Source organism: Rhinolophus ferrumequinum, chromosome 4, assembly GCF_004115265.2.
Source record: "Rhinolophus ferrumequinum isolate MPI-CBG mRhiFer1 chromosome 4, mRhiFer1_v1.p, whole genome shotgun sequence".
Classification (NCBI taxonomy): domain Eukaryota; kingdom Metazoa; phylum Chordata; class Mammalia; order Chiroptera; family Rhinolophidae; genus Rhinolophus; species Rhinolophus ferrumequinum.
This window is the reverse complement of record NC_046287.1, coordinates 45444394-45464560: the sequence shown is the minus strand read 5'-3', so window position 1 is coordinate 45464560 and position 20167 is coordinate 45444394. Positions and strand designations below refer to the sequence as shown.

General features: G+C 36.1%; 1 protein-coding gene and 1 pseudogene across 1 annotated transcript in view; one reads left to right on the top strand and one right to left on the bottom strand.

Moving 5' to 3' along the window:
* PCCA (propionyl-CoA carboxylase subunit alpha) overlaps positions 1 to 20167 on the bottom strand; it is a 341190-nt gene that overhangs the window by 293508 nt on the left and 27515 nt on the right. The window lies entirely within an intron of this gene.
* LOC117021258 (heat shock cognate 71 kDa protein-like) lies at positions 5638 to 8426 on the top strand (annotated as a pseudogene).

Sequence of the window (20167 nt, the reverse complement as noted above, 5' to 3'; positions counted from 1 at the left end):
TGGGCCCTAGAGAAACACACTGTTCCCCAACATTCCCTATGTAACTATAAAAATATAAAATATGTTTTTATAAAAAAATTTGTTTTAAATCTTGGAAAAAAAGAAAAAAATCAAGTGTATAAGGAAGCACTGATGGGAGCAGATGGTGAAAGAGAATGATAGAGCAGAAGGAATGAGATTGAAAGGAATCTTGAATGCCATAGGAAAGAGTTGGGACTTTAACTGGGAAGTCAGTGGTTCTCCATGTTTGCTTTCTGCAAAAAGAAAATCATGTTCATCTGAGGAGTGTGATGCTCCATCTTTAACAGCAGCTTACTATGGGTTGCTGCAGTACAGCCATTTCAAGCAATTAGCTATAAACACTCTCCTTTCTCTCCCGCTAATCTCAGATGAAGCTTAACAAGTAGTGCTATCAACAATGAAAACTTCTTTCCCTCTAATGTTATCTAACCAAACTTTTCCCATAATACAGGATATATAGCACAATATATAATATACAAACAACTATTCAGCTGCATCAAATTCCTTCCCCCAGTTGTTTTTCAGTGACTTTTAAGAAACACTCCTGGCCATTCTAATCCTAGGTAAAAATGGAATAAGCATATTCCACCCTATCTGTCCCACTGAATGCAGCTCTGAAACCTGAACAAAATACATGAATCACTATTTGCAAACTCTGAAAACTGAATAGTAGCAGACAGATCAAGGAAGAACAGAATTCAAATTACTATAAGCCAGAAGCGAGTTTTAGCATTTTTTTTCCTCTGTGATCCCCCTGCCTAATCAACAAAGCCTCATACCCAGGTAGGCATTGGGGTGCTGGCAGAGAGAACTCCAGGAGAAGCCCTATACTTCTGACTCAAGAAGCAAAGGAGGCTCCTAACACTTAGAACACTACAGACATCTCCCAGGTTGTTTTTTGGTTTTATTTTTAACTCCATTATTTTGTGCCCAGCCCCTAAGTAATTCTACGGCTACATCAGCAGTATTCTATGGCAGAAATGGGAGCCTGCAGGAGCCAAAACATTCAGAAAAGGAACATTCTTCTGCAAATGAAACTATAGTTCCAAGAGGGTGGATAAATTCCCATTGTGTTTTTCTTTGTGACATAAGAAGAAATATGGTCTCTGCCCTCAGTTCCTGACACAGAGCTCCTAAAATCCTTGTAATTTCCTGATAGATAGGGGTGCTAGGAGCATCTTTTGTTCTAATATTTGGTCTTTGACCCCAGTTCCTGACACAAGGGCTACTAAGATCCTTGGAATCTGGGAGTGATAAGAGTTTCTTTTTGTATGCTAATAAGATACTGGTGGCTGGGGGCCTTAGACAGCTTCAGGATGGGGGCTAAGGAACCAGAAAAAGGCTTTATTAGAGAGTTGGAACTTTTAGCCCCATCCCCCATCTCAACGGAGAGGAGAGGGGCCAGAGCTGAGTTAATCACCACTGGCCAATGATTTAATCAGTCATGCCATATAATGGTGCCTCCATAAAAGCCCTAACCAAAAGGGTTTGGAGAGCTTCTGGGTTGGGGGACACATCCACATGCTAGGTACACCCGAACTCTACAGGACAGAAGGTCCCATGCTCGGGACCTTTCTAGACTTTGGCCTATGGGCCTCTTCATGTGGCTATTCATGTATATTGTTTGTAATATCATTTATGATAAACCAATAAGTGAAAGTAAAGTGTTTCCCTGCGTTCTATGAGCCATTACAGCAAATTAACAAACCTGAGGAGGGGGTTTTGGGAACCCCTGAGTTAAAGCCACTTAGTCAAAAGTACAGGTGACGACCTCAGACTTAAGACCAGCATCTGAAGTGGGGGTAGCCTTGTGAGACTGACCCGTCAACCTGTGGGATCTGTGCTAACTCCAGGCAGTTAGTGTCAGAATCAAAAGATATGGGACCTTCACAGAGCATGTGCTCAATCGATACTCGTCAAATGTTGAATATCTGTCACTCCCTACAAATCTATATAATGTAAGCTAAATAAAATACTGTAAGGATAGATAAATCTGTTAGAAAACCTTAAAACACTGCCAAAAAATTAAACAATCGTATCACTTTAAATTGATGTGTGACCATCACTACTATTCATCTCCAGAACATTTTTCACCTTGAAAAACTATTTGAATATACTGAATGCCACTCAACTGTACACTTAGAAATGGTTAAAATTGTTAAGTTTTATTATACAGATTATACAATTGAAAATAAATTAATTTTTAACCCCCCCCTCAAAAAAGTTATGTGTGAAACTTTTAATTTCCAGTTCCACATGTAAAGAAGCTTAGAAGTCACCACTCTGTCCTAACAAAAAAAAGCTGACAAGACTGATAAAGCAACTGTCCTTGGGTCTGTGAGAGAGGTCTAGACACAGGGCATGGCCACCCAAGACTGGAGACAGATAAATGCAAGGAACCACACTTACCAGAGCAGACTCATGAGCAGAAACTGCCTAGGAACCAGTGTCAGGGTAGGAAAACCTGAAAGGTAATTTACAAATTGCTGGTGGCTCAGTGTCTACAAGTCTGAGAGTTAAAAACTCCACAGAGACCCAGTCATAGGAGGACTCCACACTTTTGTAAGTTTCACCTCCAGAAGCTCAACCAGGTTCTCACAATAAATATTAGCAAAATATTCCCTTGTGCTCTGGGAATAATAAGGGAAAAGGAACAACTGTGGAATAATATAGAGTACTCTGTTTTGTTTTGTTTCCTTAATAAAATCAGCCCTCACATAACATACACATAATGTGAATATCAGAAGAAAAAAAGAAAGGAACAGAAGAAATATTTGAAACAGCAGTGACTGAGAATTTACCCCTAATTGTCAGACACCAAACCACAGATCCAGGAAGCTCAGAGAACACCAACCAGGATAAATGCCAAAAAAACGACAGCTAGATAAATCATTTTCAAATAAATCAAAGACAAAGTCAAGCAAAAACTCAGAGGGAAAAAAACCTAATCTATAGAGGAACAAAGAATAACATCCAACTTCTCCTCAGAAGCCATGCAAGCCAAGAAGAGAATGAAGTGAAATATTAAAAGTATTGAGAGGGGAAAAAAAAAAAACACCATCATAGAATTTTATACACTGTAAAATTACCCTTCAAAAGTAAAGGAGAAATAAAGATTTTCTCAAACAAAACCTGAGGTAATCTGTTGTCAACAGAACTGCCTTTTAAGAAATGTGAAAATAAGTTCTTTAGAGAGAAGGAAAACATAGGTCAGAAACTTGGATCTACATAAAAAAGGAGCATCAAAGAAGGAATAAGTGAAGGCAAAATTAAAAATTTATTTTTCCTTATTCTTAATTGATCTAACAAATAGCAGTTTGTTCAAAATACTAATAGCAATAATGCATTTGATTATATATATTTATGCACATATTATATACATGCTTACATATAAATGAAATGAATAACAGCAATGATACAAGGGATAAGAGGGAAGAATTAGGATTATTTTGTTATTATAAGATACATTACCAATGAAGTGGTATAGCATTATTTGAAACTAGATTCATTCATTGTAAATGTATATTGCAAACTTTAGGGAAACCACTAAAAAACCACTAAAACTATACATTCATTGTAAATGTATATTGCAAACTTTAGGGAAACCACTAAAAAAAGAAATTTAACTGATATGCTACGAAGAGAGAGAAATAGAACCTTATAAAATGTTTAATCAAAACCACAAAAAGCAGAAAACAGTGGAAGACAAAGACAGGAACAAAGAACAAGGGCAAAAAATAGAAAGCAGTAACAAATATGGTTAGTATGAATTCAACTGTATCAATAATTACATGAAAGTCAACAGTCTAAATGTGCCAATTAAAAAATAGAGATTGTCATAGTGGATCAAAAAACAAGACCCAACTACATGTCAAGAAACCCACTTTAAATATAAAGACACAAATAGATTAAAAGTAAATAGATGGAGAAAAGTATACTATGCATGCTAACATCACAAGAAATAGGAATAGCTATATTAATTTCTGACAAAGCAGACTGCAATACAAGAAAAGTTATTAAGGATAAAGAAAGGCATTACATAATGATAAAGGAGTCAATTCGTCCACAAGACATATAATAATCCATAATGCGTATGTTCTAACAACAGAGCATCAAACTATATGATGCAAAAACAGATAGAACTACAAGAGAAAATACATGAACCTATGATCATAGCTGGAAACCTCGACACCCCTCTATCAGAAATGGACAGATCCAGCAAAAAGAAAATCAAGTAGGATACAATTAAACTCAACAACACCATCAGATATCTACGGACTACATCATCTAACAGCAAAACACACTTTCTTCCCAAGCTTTCATGGAACATTCTCCAAGGTGGACCACCACATTTTAGGCCATAAAACATACCTTAATGAATTTAAAAGAATACAAATCGTACAATGTCTGCTCTCAGACCACAGTGGAATTAAACTAGAAATCAATAGAAAAATAACTGGAAAACCAAAATACATCAAGATTAAAAAACACACACTTCTAAATAGCACATGGGTCAAAGAAGAAACCTCAAGAGAAATTGTAAAATATTTTTAACTAAATGCAAATGAAAACACAGCTTAATAAAATTTGTGAGATACAGTGAAAACAGTGCTTAAAGAGAAATTTATAGCACTGAAATAATATATTAGAATAGAAGAAAGATCTAAAAATTTAAGTTTCCACCTTAGGAAACTAGAAAAAGAAGAGCACATTATATGCAAAGTAAGCAGGAGAAATAATAAGGATTAAAGCAGAAATCAATGACATTTTAAAAAGAAAATCAATAGAGAAAGTCAATGAAATCAACAGCTGGTTCTTTGATGGGGCAGCCAGATGGCTCAGCTAATTAGAGCGCAAACTCTTAACAACAAGGTTGCCGGTTCAATTCCCACATGTGATGGTGGGTTGTACCCCCTGCAACTAAAATTGAAAACAGTGACTGGACTTGGAGCTGGGTTGCACCCTCCAGAACTGGACTGAAGGACAATGACTTGGAGCTGACGGGCCCTGGAGAAATACACTGTTCCCCAATATTACCCAAAAAAGAAACAAAATAAAACTGGTTCTTTGAAAAGATCAATAAAATTGATAAGCCTTCAGCAAGGCTAACTAAGAAAAAGAGAGAGAAGACACAAATTACTAATATCAGAAATGAAAGAGGAGACATCACTACAGATCTCCTAGCATTAAAAGAATAATAATGAAATACTAGGAACAACTCTATGCCCACAAATTTAATAATCTAGTTGAGATGAATCAAACCCTTGAAAGACACAAGTTGCCAAAACTCACACCAGAAGAAATAAACAATCTGGATAGGCCTGTATCTATTTGAGAAATTGAATCAATAATTAATAACCTTCCAAAACAGAAAGCTCCAGGTCCACATGGTTTCACTGGTGAATTCTACTAAACATTTAAGAAAAAAACTATACCAATTCTCTACAATCTCTTTCAGAAGATATAAGCAGAGGGAATACTTCCTAACTCATTCTATGAAGCCAGCATTACCCCAATACCAAAAGCAGACAAGAAAACTTATCAACCGCTCATTGAACACGGGGGCAGCTGTTGGGATCTTCCTTCTTTGCAAGTCACACATACACTCAAACAACCATGCCTAAGGGACCTGCAGTTGTCATTGATCTTGGCACCATCTACATTTGTGTGGGTGTCTTTCAGGATGGAAACGTGGAAATAATTGCCAATGATCAGGGAAACCGAACCACCCCAAGTTATGTTGCTTTTACTGATACTAAACGATTGATTGGTGATGCCACAAAGAATCAAGTTGCAATGAACCCCACCAACACAGTTTGTGATGCCAAACACCTGACTGGATGTCGATCTGATGATGCTGTTGTTCAGCCCCTATGAAGCACTGGTCCTTCATACTGGTGAATGATGCTGGAAGGCCAAAGTCCAAGCAGAATACAAGGCAGAGACAAAAAGCTTCTATGCAGAAGAAGTGTCATCTATGGTTGTGACAAAAATGAAGGAAATTGCAGAAGCCTACTTTGGGAAGACTGTTACCAGTGCTATCATCATAGTACCTGCTTACTTCAATGACTCTCAGCGTCAGGCTACCAAAGATGCTGGAACTTTGCTGGTCTCAGTTTACTTAGAATCATCAATGAGCCACCTGCTGCTGCTATTGCTTATGGCTTAGACAAAAAGGTTAGAGCTAAAACAAATATGCTGATCTTTGCCTTGGGAGGCAGCACTTTTGATGTGTCGATTCTCACAATTCAAGACGGAATCTTTGAGGTCAAATCTATAGCTGGGGACACCCAGTTATGTGGAGAAGACTTGGACACCAGAATGGTCAACCATTTTATTGCAGAGTTCAAGCACAAGCAGAAGGACATCAGTGAGAAGAGGGCTTGCCACGCCTCTGCACTGCTTGTGAACGTGCTCAGCATACGAGGTGTGATCAAACAATACAGTGAATATTTAAATTAAAAAAAATTATTACAGTAAAAGACACATTGCCATTAATTCCCCTCAAAATATTCCCCCTCACTTGAACACACTTATCCCATTGTTCTTGCCACTTTCTGAAGAAGTTCTGGAAGTCCTCTTTCGTGAGTGTTTTTAGTTGTTCTGTTGTGGCTGCCTTGATGTCCTGAATCATTTTGAATTTGGGGAAGAGCCAGAAGTCCCACAGTGCCAGATCCGGTGAATAAGGTCGATGAGGACACACCATATTTGACAGAAATTGCTGTATACCAGAAGCAATGTGTGACACAGAGCGTTGTCATGATGGAGGATAATTTACAGTACACTTTAAAACACGCCTCTCAACCATAGCTCACGCCCGACTGTCTGCACCAAACAAGCTGAAACTTGCCATACACTGTTACTACGGTTTGATGTTCCACTTCCTGCACTGAAGATCCCTGCCTTTCTGTTGGATCACACTCAGCATCAGCATTCACCGTATTTTGTGATCACAACAGAAAGGCTCTCAGCGTCACACATCACTTCTGCCATGGCAATTTCTGTCAAATAAAAAGATTATGGTGTTTCCTCATCCACCTTATTCACCTGATCTGGCACCGTTCAACTTCTGGCTCTTCCCCAAAGTCAAAATAACTATGAAAGGTAAACATTTTGAATCAGGACATCGAGGCAACCATGAAAGAGGACTTCCAGCACTGCTTCAGATAGTGGCAAGAACAATGGGATAAGTGTGTTTGAAGTGATGGGGAGCATTTTGAGGGGGACTAATGGCAATGTGTCTTTTACTGTAATAATTTTTTATATTTAAATATTCACCGTATGTTTTGATCACACCTCATACTTTCTTTTCCAGCACCCTGGCCAGTACTGAGATTGATTCACTCTATGAAGGAATCAACCTCTATACCTCTGTCACCCGTGCCAAATTTGAAGAACTGAACACAGACCTTTTCCGTGGCACCCTGAACCCTGGAGAGAAAGCCCTTTGGGATACCAAGCTCCATAAGCCCCAGATCCATATTATTGTCCTGATGGGTGGTTCTACCCGTATCCGCAAGATTCAGAAAATTCTACAGGACTCATCAATGGAAATGAGTTAAATAAGAGCATCAACCCTGATGAGGCTGTTGCTTAGGGACAGCCATCCCATCTAGAGACAAATCTGAAAATGTTCAAGATTTACTGCTGTTGGATGTCACTCCTCTTTCCCTTGGCATTGAAACTGCTGGTGGAGTCATGACTGTCCTCATAAGGCACAATACTACCATTCCTACCCAGCAGACACAGACCTTCACTACCTATTCTGACCACCAGCCTCATTCAGGTTTATGAAGGTGAGCGGCCATGACCAAGAATCACAACTCGCCTGGCAAGTTTGAGCTCACAGGCACACCTCCTGCACCTCGTGGTATTCCTCAGATGAAGTCACTTTTCATATTGACGCCAAATGGCATCCTCAATGTCTCTGCTGTGGATAAAAGTACAGGAAAAGAGAGTACAATCACCATCACTAATGACAAGGGTCATCTGAGCAAGGAAGACATTGAGCGCATGGTCCAGGAAGCTGAGAAGTACACAGCTGAAGATGAGAAGCAGAGGGACAAGGTGTCTTCTAAAAATTCCCTTGAATCCTATGCATTCAAAATGAAAGCAACTGTTGAAGATGAAAAAATTCAAGGCAAGATCAATGATGAGGACAAACAGAAGATTTTTGACAAGTACAATTATGTCATAACTAGCTTGATAAGAGTCGGACTGCAGAAAAGGAAGAATTTGAACATCATCAGAAAGAGCTGGAAAAAGTCTACAATTCCATCATCATTACCAAGCTGAACCAGGGTGCAGAAGGCATGCCAGAAGGGATGCCTAGAGGCTTTGCTGGTGGTGGAGCCCCTCCTTCTGGGGGTGCCTCTTCTGGACCCACCATTAAAGAGGTAGATTAAGCCAACCTTGAGCATAGATTTAGCATTGTCCCACACAAAATATGGAAGGACTCAAATTTGTAGCAAGTTCCATGGCAGTTTTAAAGTCGAGCTGTTATATAGTAAATAACTGGGCATTCTTGCTACTTGAATATGGATTGTGTACACAGGGAAAGGAAATAATGATGCACCTTATGAGCACTGTATTGTAAAGTGGAAATGCAACTTAAATAAAACTATTTAAAATTGGAACCATAAAAAAAATACCATCAACCAATATCTCTCATAAACATACATGCAAAAACCATCAACAAAGTATTGGCATAATTAAATAAAACACTGTATTAAAAGAATTATACACCACAATCAAGTGGAATTTATTCAAGGCATGCAAGGCTGTTTGAACATTTGAAAATGAATTACTAATGTAATCTACCACATCAACAGAGAAAAATCACATGATCATATCAATAGATGCAGAAAAAGAATCTGACAAAATCCAATACCCATTGATGATAAAAACTCTCAATAAACTAGAAATAGAGGAGGTTTTCTCAACTTGGTAAAGACTATCTACAAAATACTTACAGCTAACATATTTACTGGTAAAAAAAAAAAAAAAAAAACCTCAAAACTCTCCCATTAAGATCAGGAAAAAGGCGAAGATGTGCCCTTTCATCACCAATTTTCAACATCATACTGGAAGTCCCAACCAATACAATAAGAAAAGAAAAAGAACTGAAAATGAACTAAAAGGTATACACATATAAGGAAGGAAGATATAAGACATCTTTGTTTGCAGATGACATGATCATCTACGTAGAAAATGTGAAAGAATAGACAAAACAAAATAAATAAATAAATAAAACAACTCCTGGATCTAATAGCAATGTTGCAGGATACAAGATTAATATAAGAAAAGTCAATTGTTTTCCTACATACCAAAAATGAACAAGTGGAATTTGAAATTTAAACAATAAGATAATTTGCATTAGCACATCCAAAAGTAAAATAGGTATAAATCTAACAGAACATATACAAGATCTATATGAGAACACCTACAAAACACTGATGAATGAAATCAAAGAACTAAATAAATGGAATGATAGTCCGTGTTTGAGATAGGAAGAAGTCAGTTCTTCCCCCACTTTATCTATAAATTCAATACAGTCAAAATCCCAGCAAGATATTTTGTGAATATTGACAAACTTATTCTACAGTTTATATTAACAGGCAAAAGACCCACAATAGCCAACACCATATTAAAGGAGACCACAAAAGACCCCGAATAGCCAAAGCAATCCTAAGAAAAAAGAACAATGTTGGAGGTATCACACTCCCTAACTTTAGCTTGTACTACAAGGCCACAATAATCAAAACAACGTAGTATTTGCAGAAAAACAGACACATAAACCAATGGAATAGAATTGAGAACCCAGAAATAAAACCACATAAATATGGACAGATAATTTTTGACAAAGAAGCAAAAAACATAAAATGGAGAAAAGACAGCCTCTTCAGTAAATGGTGCTGGGAGAATTGGAAAGCCTCGTGCAAAAGAATGAAACTGGACTGCTATCTGTCACCATGTACCAAAATTAATTCAAAATGGATCAAAGACTTAAGCATAAGATCTAAAACAATAAACTGCATAAAAGAAAACTTAGGTGCTAAACTTATGGACCTTAGGTTCAAAGAGCATTTTATGAATTTGACTCCAAAGGCAATGGTAGTAAAAGCTAAAATAAATGAATGGGACTATATCAAACTTAAAAGCTTCTGTCCAGCAAAAGAAAACAACAACAAAATAAAGAGGCAACCAACTGAATGGGAGAAGATTTTTGCAAATAGTGCCTCTGATAAGGGGCTAATATCCAAAATATACAAGGAACTCAACAACTCAACAACAAAAAAACAACCAACCCAATTGAAAAATGGGCAGAGAACCTGAAGAGCATTTCTCCAAAGAGGACATACAAATAGCAAATAGACATATGAAAAAATGCTCAACATCACTAATCATCAGAGGAAAAAAAAAAAAAAAGCAATATTAAAGGAGAAGAACAAAGTGCCCTTTCATCACTTTCAGTGGTATTGGTGAAAGAACAAAGAGATCAGTGGAACAGAATTGAGGGCCCAGAAATAGGCCCCTCTATAAATATAATCAACTGATCTTTCACAAAGGAGTAAAAGCAATATAATAAATCAAAGATAACCTTTTCTACACACAATGCTGAAAAAACTGGACATCCACATGCAAAATAAAATCAATCTGGACAAAGTTTACCCCCTTTATAAAAATTAGCTTACACTGGATTGCAGAACTAAATATAAAACACAAAACTATCAAACTTCTCGAAAATAACATAGGAGAAAACCTATGTTTGGCTATGGCAAGGACTTTTCAGACACAACACCAAAGTCACAATCCATGGAAGAAATCACTGATAAACTGAACTTTATTAAAATTAAAAATGTCTGCTCTGCGAAAGTCGATGTCAAGAGAATTACACTAGCCACAGCCTGGGCAAAAATATATGCAAAAGACACAATTAATAAAGGACTATTATCCAAAATATACAAAGAACTCTTAAAATTCACCAAATAGAAAACAACTAGATAAAGAAAATAGGCCAAAGGCCTTTACAGACATCTCATCAAAAACAATATATGGATGGCAAAGAAACATATGAAAAGATACTCCACATCATATGTAATCAGGGAAATGCAAATTTAAATGAGACACCACTACACACCTATTAGAATAGACAAAAATCCAGAACACTGAGAACACTGGCAAGGATGGGATGCAGCAGGAGCTTTCATTCAGTACTAGTCGGAATGCAAAATAGTACAGCCTCTTTGGAATCCACTTTGGCGGTTTCTTACAAAATTAAACATATTCTTACCATACGATCCAGTAATCACACTCCTTGGTTATTTACCCAAAGGAGTTGAAAACGTATGTCCACATAGAAACCTGCACATAGATGCTTATAGCAGCCTTATTTCTAATTGCCGACACTTGAAAGCAACCAATATGTCCTTCAGTGGGTGAATGGATAAACTGTGGTACATCCAGACAGTAGAGTACTATTCAGTGCTAAAAAGAAATGAGTTACCAAGCCATGAAAAGACATAGAGAAACCTTAAATGCATATCACTAAGTAAAAGAAACCAATCTGAAAAGGCAATATACTGTGTGATTCCAATTACATGACATTCTGGAAAAGGCAAAACTATGGAGACAGTAAAAAGACCAGTGGTTCTAGGGGTTAGAGAATGGGGAAGGGTGAGCAGGTAGGGCACAGAGGATTTTAAGCGCAGTGAAAATATTCTGCATGATACTATAATAATGGTTCTGTGTCACTATATATTTGTCCAAACCTATAGAATGTACAACAGCAAGAGTGAGCCCTAATGTAAACTATGGACTTTGGGGGATTATGATGTGTCAATGTAGGTTCCTCAGTTACAACAAATGTCCCACTCTGATGCGGGATGTTGATAATGGGTGACGCTATGCATGTGTGGAGAGACAAGAGGTATATGGGAAATCTCTTTAATTTCCTCTCTTTAACCCTCTCAATTTTTCTATGAACCTAAAACTGCCACCCCCCAAAAAAAACGTATTTAGAAAAATAAACTAAAAAACCATGTGGAGGCATTTCTTATTGAAAGGAAAAATTACATGAATCCCTTCACAGATAGGTTTTGCCGTTTTAAAACTGCTTCCCTTATGTACAGCACCCCAGCTGAGTTTCATCAGTGTAGCCTAGGGATCTATAACACTTAATTGGAATACTTCACTGAAGTTACTTTGCTATACTTAATTATAAATTCCCTTGTACTAAAATATCTAACATCCATTTGGGGAATACATTATAGACTTGGAAACTAAATTAATATATGATTAATTCACAGGAAGACTTGGAACAACTAAACAGTTTACAAAATCAGACAATTAAAAATACTACTCATTTACAGTTTTACCTGGACTTAACAGTCTCCCACATAGAAAAACAAGGTTCCTGCCCTTTGTTCCAAGCCTACAAATTCTCCATTGGACAGACCATCCCTGCTCCAGGCATCTGGACAGTGCTTTGCATTAAACATATTGAATACAGGCATAACTGAAAATGGCAATAATAGATTTATATCTGATGTAGTTCACTATTTTGTTGTTAAGTTAAACTTTTAGTATAAGTAAAAGAACAAACTTCTTATTAAAGAAGAAAATTGGGACAGTCATGGGATTTTGTAAAGGAAAATTTCCACAGGCTCCAACTAAAATGAATACATCAAATATAAATCCACTATTGCCATCTCCCTGCTTCAGACAGCTTTTTATCTTCCTGAAGATGCCAACTAGACTCCTCCTTTTGCTCCTTCAACTTAGTAGTTGACATGGTGACCACTGAGAAGTAGCAGCAGCAAGTAGTGGCAAAAGTAGTGGTCCCAAGTAGTCCTGATGCACTGGCTAGAGCTAGAGATCAAGAGCTAGCAAATGAGTGCCTAGACAAGTTAAGCGGTGCTGATTCAAGATTAGGTCCCAATCTCCTGGACTGGCTCAGGGCCTTTGCACATGCTGGCCCACCTGCTTAGCTCACTGCCTAGCTAAGAGCTGACTCTCATCTACTCAGCTTACAGTTTACCCTTCAGAGAGAATTTCCCTGAGCACCTTATTAATGAAGAGCCCTCCATTATTCTCTCTCAGCAATTGGTTTGTTTCCTTCATAACACCACAATTTGTAATTGCTAATTTGTATGTTTTCTTATTTTATTTCTGTCTCTACCACTCAGTGCCATGAGAGCAGAAATCATGTTGCACCAGGTCACTACTCTAATTCTATCAACAAGCATTGCATCTGGCCCACAACAAGCACTAATAAACACCAAGCCTTCAAAGTGATAAAATTCACTTTCTTTGGGGGAGAAAGGGTACTTTTGCATATGCTTAGCATAGGAAGCAATATGCTACAATGGAAAGAGTACAACTTGGGAGTCACATATAATTTGAATCTCAGCTCCATTGCTTACCTAGCTAAACCATCTCTGGCAACCTACTTTACGTCTTGAAGTCCCAATTATCTCAATTTAAAATGGTGGCAATAATACCTCCCTTACATAATTATTCTGATTCCTTAGTATACAGTAGCTACTCAATAAGTGATAGTTATTACTTAAAATGATATCTTTCTCTCCACTAAGAGGTCTTAAATGAGTGAGGCTGTAACAGATATAAGTTGTGGCCTTATAAACACTGCAATATCAAAAATACTGTTTATAAAACAAGCTATATTTTCAAATCTTTTACTTAATATATGCTTTTTTAGTAAGACTACAAAACTTCTAAATCTTAAATAGACACACTTAGAGAAAAATTAATCCATGTGGGTACTTTTTCATGCCATCAGGTACTACTTACAATGAAACACAATGTTCCTTTTCAAATTATGCTATTTAAATTCACCAGAAATTTTAAAATGTACAAAAACAAACTGATATACTAACTATTTCACTATTTTGTTGTTAAATTAAACTTTTAGTATAAGAACAAAGTTCTTATTAAAGAAAATTGAGAAGGTTTTGGGATTTTGTAAAGGAAAATGTCCACAAGACACTTCCCATAGATTAAAAGAAGTTGAAATGTTTTAATTAAAATTAAAGAGCAAGGTATACAAACACATAGGAACAAATAATTCATACATGAAGACACTGTTATGAATCCCTTTTCCTGTCCAAATGTAATTTTTGCCTTGCTGCTCAATAAAATGGGAGTCCTTCCTGACTGGAATGACTGGTTTACCTTAAACTCCAGGGGGCTTAAACTATTCGTTTTTTTAAGAAGCTTTAACGAATTTTGACAATTTAACATGCTGAGCTCACAGCACCCAAGGGAGGGTCTTGGTTGCAAGTTTTATTTCTGATGCAGCTGACCACTAATACTGACTCCACAGATAATGGATTTCAATAGCAACCACCCACAGGTTAACACTTTGAGTAGTACCCATAATATTGCTTTAATTAAGTTAATAGATGAAGGTCACAGTTTGGTAGAAAGTTTTATTAAATTTGGCAGTGCTTACAATAAAAAAAAAAGTATGTGTTCATTTGTACAGTGACTCTATAAATTTGCCTGCAGATATAATCCAGTTTGCTCATGGATTTATGCTGCATTTCAATTTATTTTCTAAAAGGAATTCAATTTATTAGTTCCATTTCTGAAAAATATGTACATTTCTAGCATTTCTAACTGATAGTTTCATGACAGATGGCTCTAACCATGCTGGGCACAGAATGGGTCTACCTGGCACAAAGAGACCACCCACTAGAGCAAAGGACATTTCTACTATACCACACCCACCTCCTGATTTTGGAGCATTTTGATGGTGGAAAAGATTAATGCTTTGATTTGGCTGTAGCTTCCTGTGTTAAATATTAACGTCTTTCTGAAATATTGGATTTTTTTCATTGTGAAAAATATATATAGTTTTGGAACCCAAACCCTTTAAGTAGTTGAAGCCAAAATGTATTTACAACAAATATATAAAAGGGCAAAGTGAACAGATTTTCAAATGAATTGAAAATTAAAGGATCACTTTAAAGTGTTAAAAAATATATATATATAACATGCAAATCATACAGTCATACAGTTTACACATTTTTCTATTTTTATATGTATTAGGTAATTTGAGGTTATTTTCTTGAAAAGCAAAGAATGGTGGCTGAATTTATACATACTGAATTCAGCAATTATTGTATTTTTTAAATACACAACTTGACAGGCACTATGGTAGATAATAATGAATCAGCATGGGAGCCATTTAATATACTTCTTGATTAACTCATTGCCTGTCCAGTTCGCATACAGACATGCTTACATGTCATAATCGTCATAATTCCCATCATCCCCACTGCTAACACTCAAGCTCCTTGATTAGTCCACAACTCCCAGACGAGACATTGCTAATGCTAAATAATTCTCTTCAGCCTCCTGCTACTATTCTGCAGGATCTCCAATTAAATATAATGTCCCTGATGAGCCATATTAATGTGAACAAATTCCTACCAGGAAGCCTATCCTATTCCATTTTACCCAAAAATGTAGAGAAAGTAATTTAGCCAAGCCAAAGATAATGGAAACATTTTAAATTGACATAGTATAATGTTTCTGAAAAATGTATTTATCCAAAGACATTAAAAATATTAAAATATAGAAGAAAAATAAATGTCTAAACATCTTACATGTTTTCTTCTCCTGATTAATTACTTCTTTACTGAAAACTTGAGTTTTAAATTTGCATAGGTAAGTGTATTGTATTCTTAATCCAAAAAAGGTTACAAGAAGCTAAATTTTATGAGAGAAGTGAGCCACAGCAAGTTTTAAAGCAAGTATGCCATTTAAAACTCTTTTAGGGTGGCCAGTTAGCTCAGTTGGTTAGAGCGTGATGCTCGTAACACAACGGTTGCTGGTTCGATCCCTACATGGGCCACTGTGAGCTGTGTCCTCCACAACCAGATTAAAACAACTACTTGACTTGGAGCTGATGGGTACTGGAAAAACACACTTAAAATAAATTTTTTAAAAAGTGCAAAAAAAATCCTCTTTCAATCACTTAATTACCAGAACTCCAAGGTCCAAAATCACATTAATGAAACCAATTCCTTCCTTCCCATTAAATTCAGTATTACAGTCACTATCAGAAGCTTTGCCTTTGGAACTTGATGTTGCTGGTAAGGAAATTTCATGTTGAACAAAGACAACTATTAGTATTTTTCTTTTTTGCAAGAATGAATTAAGAATCCTATAAATGTTCTATTGCAATTTAAATGACTGGAAATGTTTCTGACATAATTAAGACCAAGTGGGAAACATAGACTATGCTGGCCATCATCTTAAAATATTCTGTACTAGTAAAAGCAAAAGAAAATGTAAAAGCACTTTAAGAAAATGTTATTTAAATACCTGTCTCAACTACACACAAATATATGCAATAAAAGGTCACCAGATTTTTCAGTTATCACCCAAAAAACTTTTACAAAGCTGAACCTGGTCACTTATGCCTATTTGAGAATCAATGATTGCATTAGCTGCAAATAAGTCCATTAACAGATCTTGTGAAATGATTTTGTAAAAACTAAGAACTTTAACTCCTTTCTAAATAGAAAGTTTGAAAAGTACCTTCAAAAGTAAATCATGTAAATGAGAAAAAGTAAATGTATAAAATTTTTACTTTTAAATTGCTTTCATCTCCATGCACATCTAGAATTGAGGATATCCTAACAAAGACATAAATAAACATATATACAGATGCATATATAAATATGAAAAGATATAAAGATACTCTAACAACCCCATAAAATTTTGATAAGTTTTTCCCTAAGGTCTTTTATACCTTAGCCTACATTAATGTATTCCATCTCCATTTACCTGATCATTACCCTCCAGTTTGTTCAGCTGGAACCAACACACACTAATTACACAGTCATCACGAAGTCCTATTTGTCCTCGGTACCTCCCCAGACAGCAGGGAAATATTATCAAGGGTAGGCATGCTAAGTGATGATTCCCCTCACCTTTCTGTCAATCATCCCCCAGTGCTCGCAGGAAACCCCATTCAATCTCATTATGGAATCCTAAGGCTAAGACTGCAGTGCTCACCAGAAATCATACTTCAAACAGCAGGCTGCCTGGCTAAGATGTGAGTCACAATGACTACGTCCCTGACTTTAGGTTTGGGTTTTAACATAGTCAATACCACCTATTTCTCATCTAAATCCAATGTGATTGTACACAGACAAAGCAACAATATATTGAGAAGCTCGATTTAGGAATCTAGTTAGGGTACATAGTCAAAGGTTAAAGTACAGAACCAATTAATCCGATTTTTTAAAAAAAATCAAAACACTATACAGCTATAACTAACTAGACAGATATAACAATATTTTGCTATTTCTTATGGAAAGGCATACTAGTCTTTTTACTTGAAAACATAAATAGATAAATAAAGTATCATTAAATAAAGTTACCTAACAGGCATTCTGAGGAGTACAGCAATCTCTAAGTTCTCAAATTCTTTGCTCTCACTATTCAAACTAATGAAGTAGGATCCACCTTCCCATTTAGAAAGTCCTAGTCACTAAAACCATCAAACATTTTCATTGCTTATATATCTTAACTTTTCTGAGACTACCTAAATTCACAATAAATTAGTGGCATATACCCTAGAATCCACCTGTCCTGCCAGCGAAGTCAATATTAATAATGCCCTCCTCAACAAATTAAGAAATTCTCCACATGAACTCTCTGTCTAAAATCTAATGAATTTATGCCACAGACATGACTCTTCTTGCTTCAGCATTTTATGGAGTGGTCCTAATTATTTCTACTTTATACGGTATTATATTTTAATATCTGTTAGGATAGTCCTCTCTTCAATTTTCCTCAGAATTTTTTAGGCTATCCTTGCATATTTACTCCTTTGTCAGTTCCCCTGTCTAAAAGTACATTATATTTATTAGGATATAATAGAAAAATGTAGATTAACTTAGAAATAACTAGCATTTACAATATTCAATTTTCCTATACAAATCAAGAAGTCCTCATATAAGCCCTACAAATTTCATTTTAAATTCATATCATAAAGTGTTTTATTGGGGCCGGCCCAGTGGCTCAGGCAGTTAGAGCTCCATGCTCCTAACTCCAAAGGCTGCCGGTTTGATTCCCACATGGGCCGGCGGGCTCTCAACCACAAGGTTGTCAGTTCAATTCTTCGAGTCCCACAAGGGATGGTGGGCTCTGCCCCCTGCAACTGAGGTAGAACACGGCACCTTGAGCTGCCTCTGAGCTCCCGGATGGCTCAGTTGGTTGGAGCGTGTCCTCTCAACCACAGAGGTGCCGGTTCGACTCCCACAAGGGATGGTGGGCTGTGCCCCCTGCAACTAGCAACGGGAACTGGAGCTGGAGCTGAGCTGCGCCCTCCACAACTCAGACTGAAAGGACAACAACTTGAAGCTGAACGGCACCCTCCACAACTAAGATTGAAAGGACAACAACTTGACTTGGAAAAAAGTCCTGGAAGTACACACTGTTCCCCAATAAAGTCCTGTTCCTCTTCCCCAATTAAATCTTTAAAAAAAAAAAAAAAAAAGCATGTTAAACCCCACTTTCAATAATGAATAAGACAGCCAAAAGATCAACAAGGAAATAGAAGACTTGACTATCCCTATGAGTCAAACAATCCTAAAAGACATCTATAGAACACTCCAAGAGCAGAATATATCTTCTTCTTAAGTTCAAATGGAACATTCTCCACAATAAATGATAAAACATAAAAACAGGCCACAAAACAAACATCAAGAAATTTAAAAGGATAGAAACAATAAAAAGCATGTTCTTCAACCAAAACAAGAAAATTAGAAATAAGCAACAGAAACTCATAAATATGTGGAGTTAAACAACACACTCCTAAATAATACATGGGTCAAAGAAGAAATCACAAGGGAGGCCAGAAAATACTTTTAGAAATGAACATGAAGTTACAACATCCCAAAACATATAGAATGCAGCTAAAACAATACTTAGAGGAAAATGTATAGCTAAACACCTATATTAAAAAAGACTTCAAATCAACAACATAATCTTCTACCTTAAGAAACTATTTTTTAAATGAGCAAACTAAACCCAGAGCAAGTAGAATGAAGGAAATAATAAAGGCTAGAGTAAATGTAAATGAAGTAGAAAATTAAAAAGAGAGAAAATAAATGAGACCAAAAGTTGGTCCTTTGAAAAGATCAATAAAATTGAAAATCTTTAGCTAAAATAACCAAGAAAAAAAGAAAGACTCAAATGTCTAAATCAGGAATGAAAGAGACATTACTACCAACCTCATAGAAATAAAAATATGGAAATACTATGAATATTCATTCATGTACCAAAATAAACTAGAAAACTTAGATGAAATGGACAAATTCCTGGAAAGACACAAACTATAGAAACTGATTCAAAAGAAAATAGAAAGTCTGAATAAACTTATTAATAATTAAAGAAACTGAATTAGTAATTTTTAAAAAAAAACTACCCACAGAGAAAAGCCCAAACCCAGATTGTTTCACTGGTGAATTCTACCACACAATTAAGGAATAATTAATAGTTCTTCATAAACTCTTCCAAAATAATAAAAGAGAACAGTTTCCAACTTTTCATGAAACCTGCATCACGCTGATAGCACAAACAAAGACAACAAGAAAACTACAAATCAACATCTCTTATAAACATGTATGAAAAATTCTCAACAAAACACTAGGAAACTGAATCCAGCAACATAAACAAAGGACAATCACCATGATCAAGTGTGATTTATCCCAGGAATGCAAGGCTGGTTTAACATCCAAAAATAAATTAATGTAATATACCATATCAATAAAGGACAAAAACCACATTATCATCTAAGTAGACAAAGGAAAAACATTTGAAAAATGCCAACATTCATTCATGACAAAAAGAAAAAAGAAAAAAAAATCAACAAACTAGGAATAACAGAGTACTTTCTCAATCTGATAATGGGAATTTAAGAAAATCCCAGGGCCTAAATCAAACTTAACTGTGAAATAATGAGTGCTTTCCCCCTAAGATGAGGAGAAGACAGGATGTCTGCTCTCACCACTTCCATTCAATATCATTCTGGAAGTTAAAACCAGGGAAATTAGGCAAGAATATGAAATAAAAAGCATCCCAATAGAAAAGTAAAACTATCTCT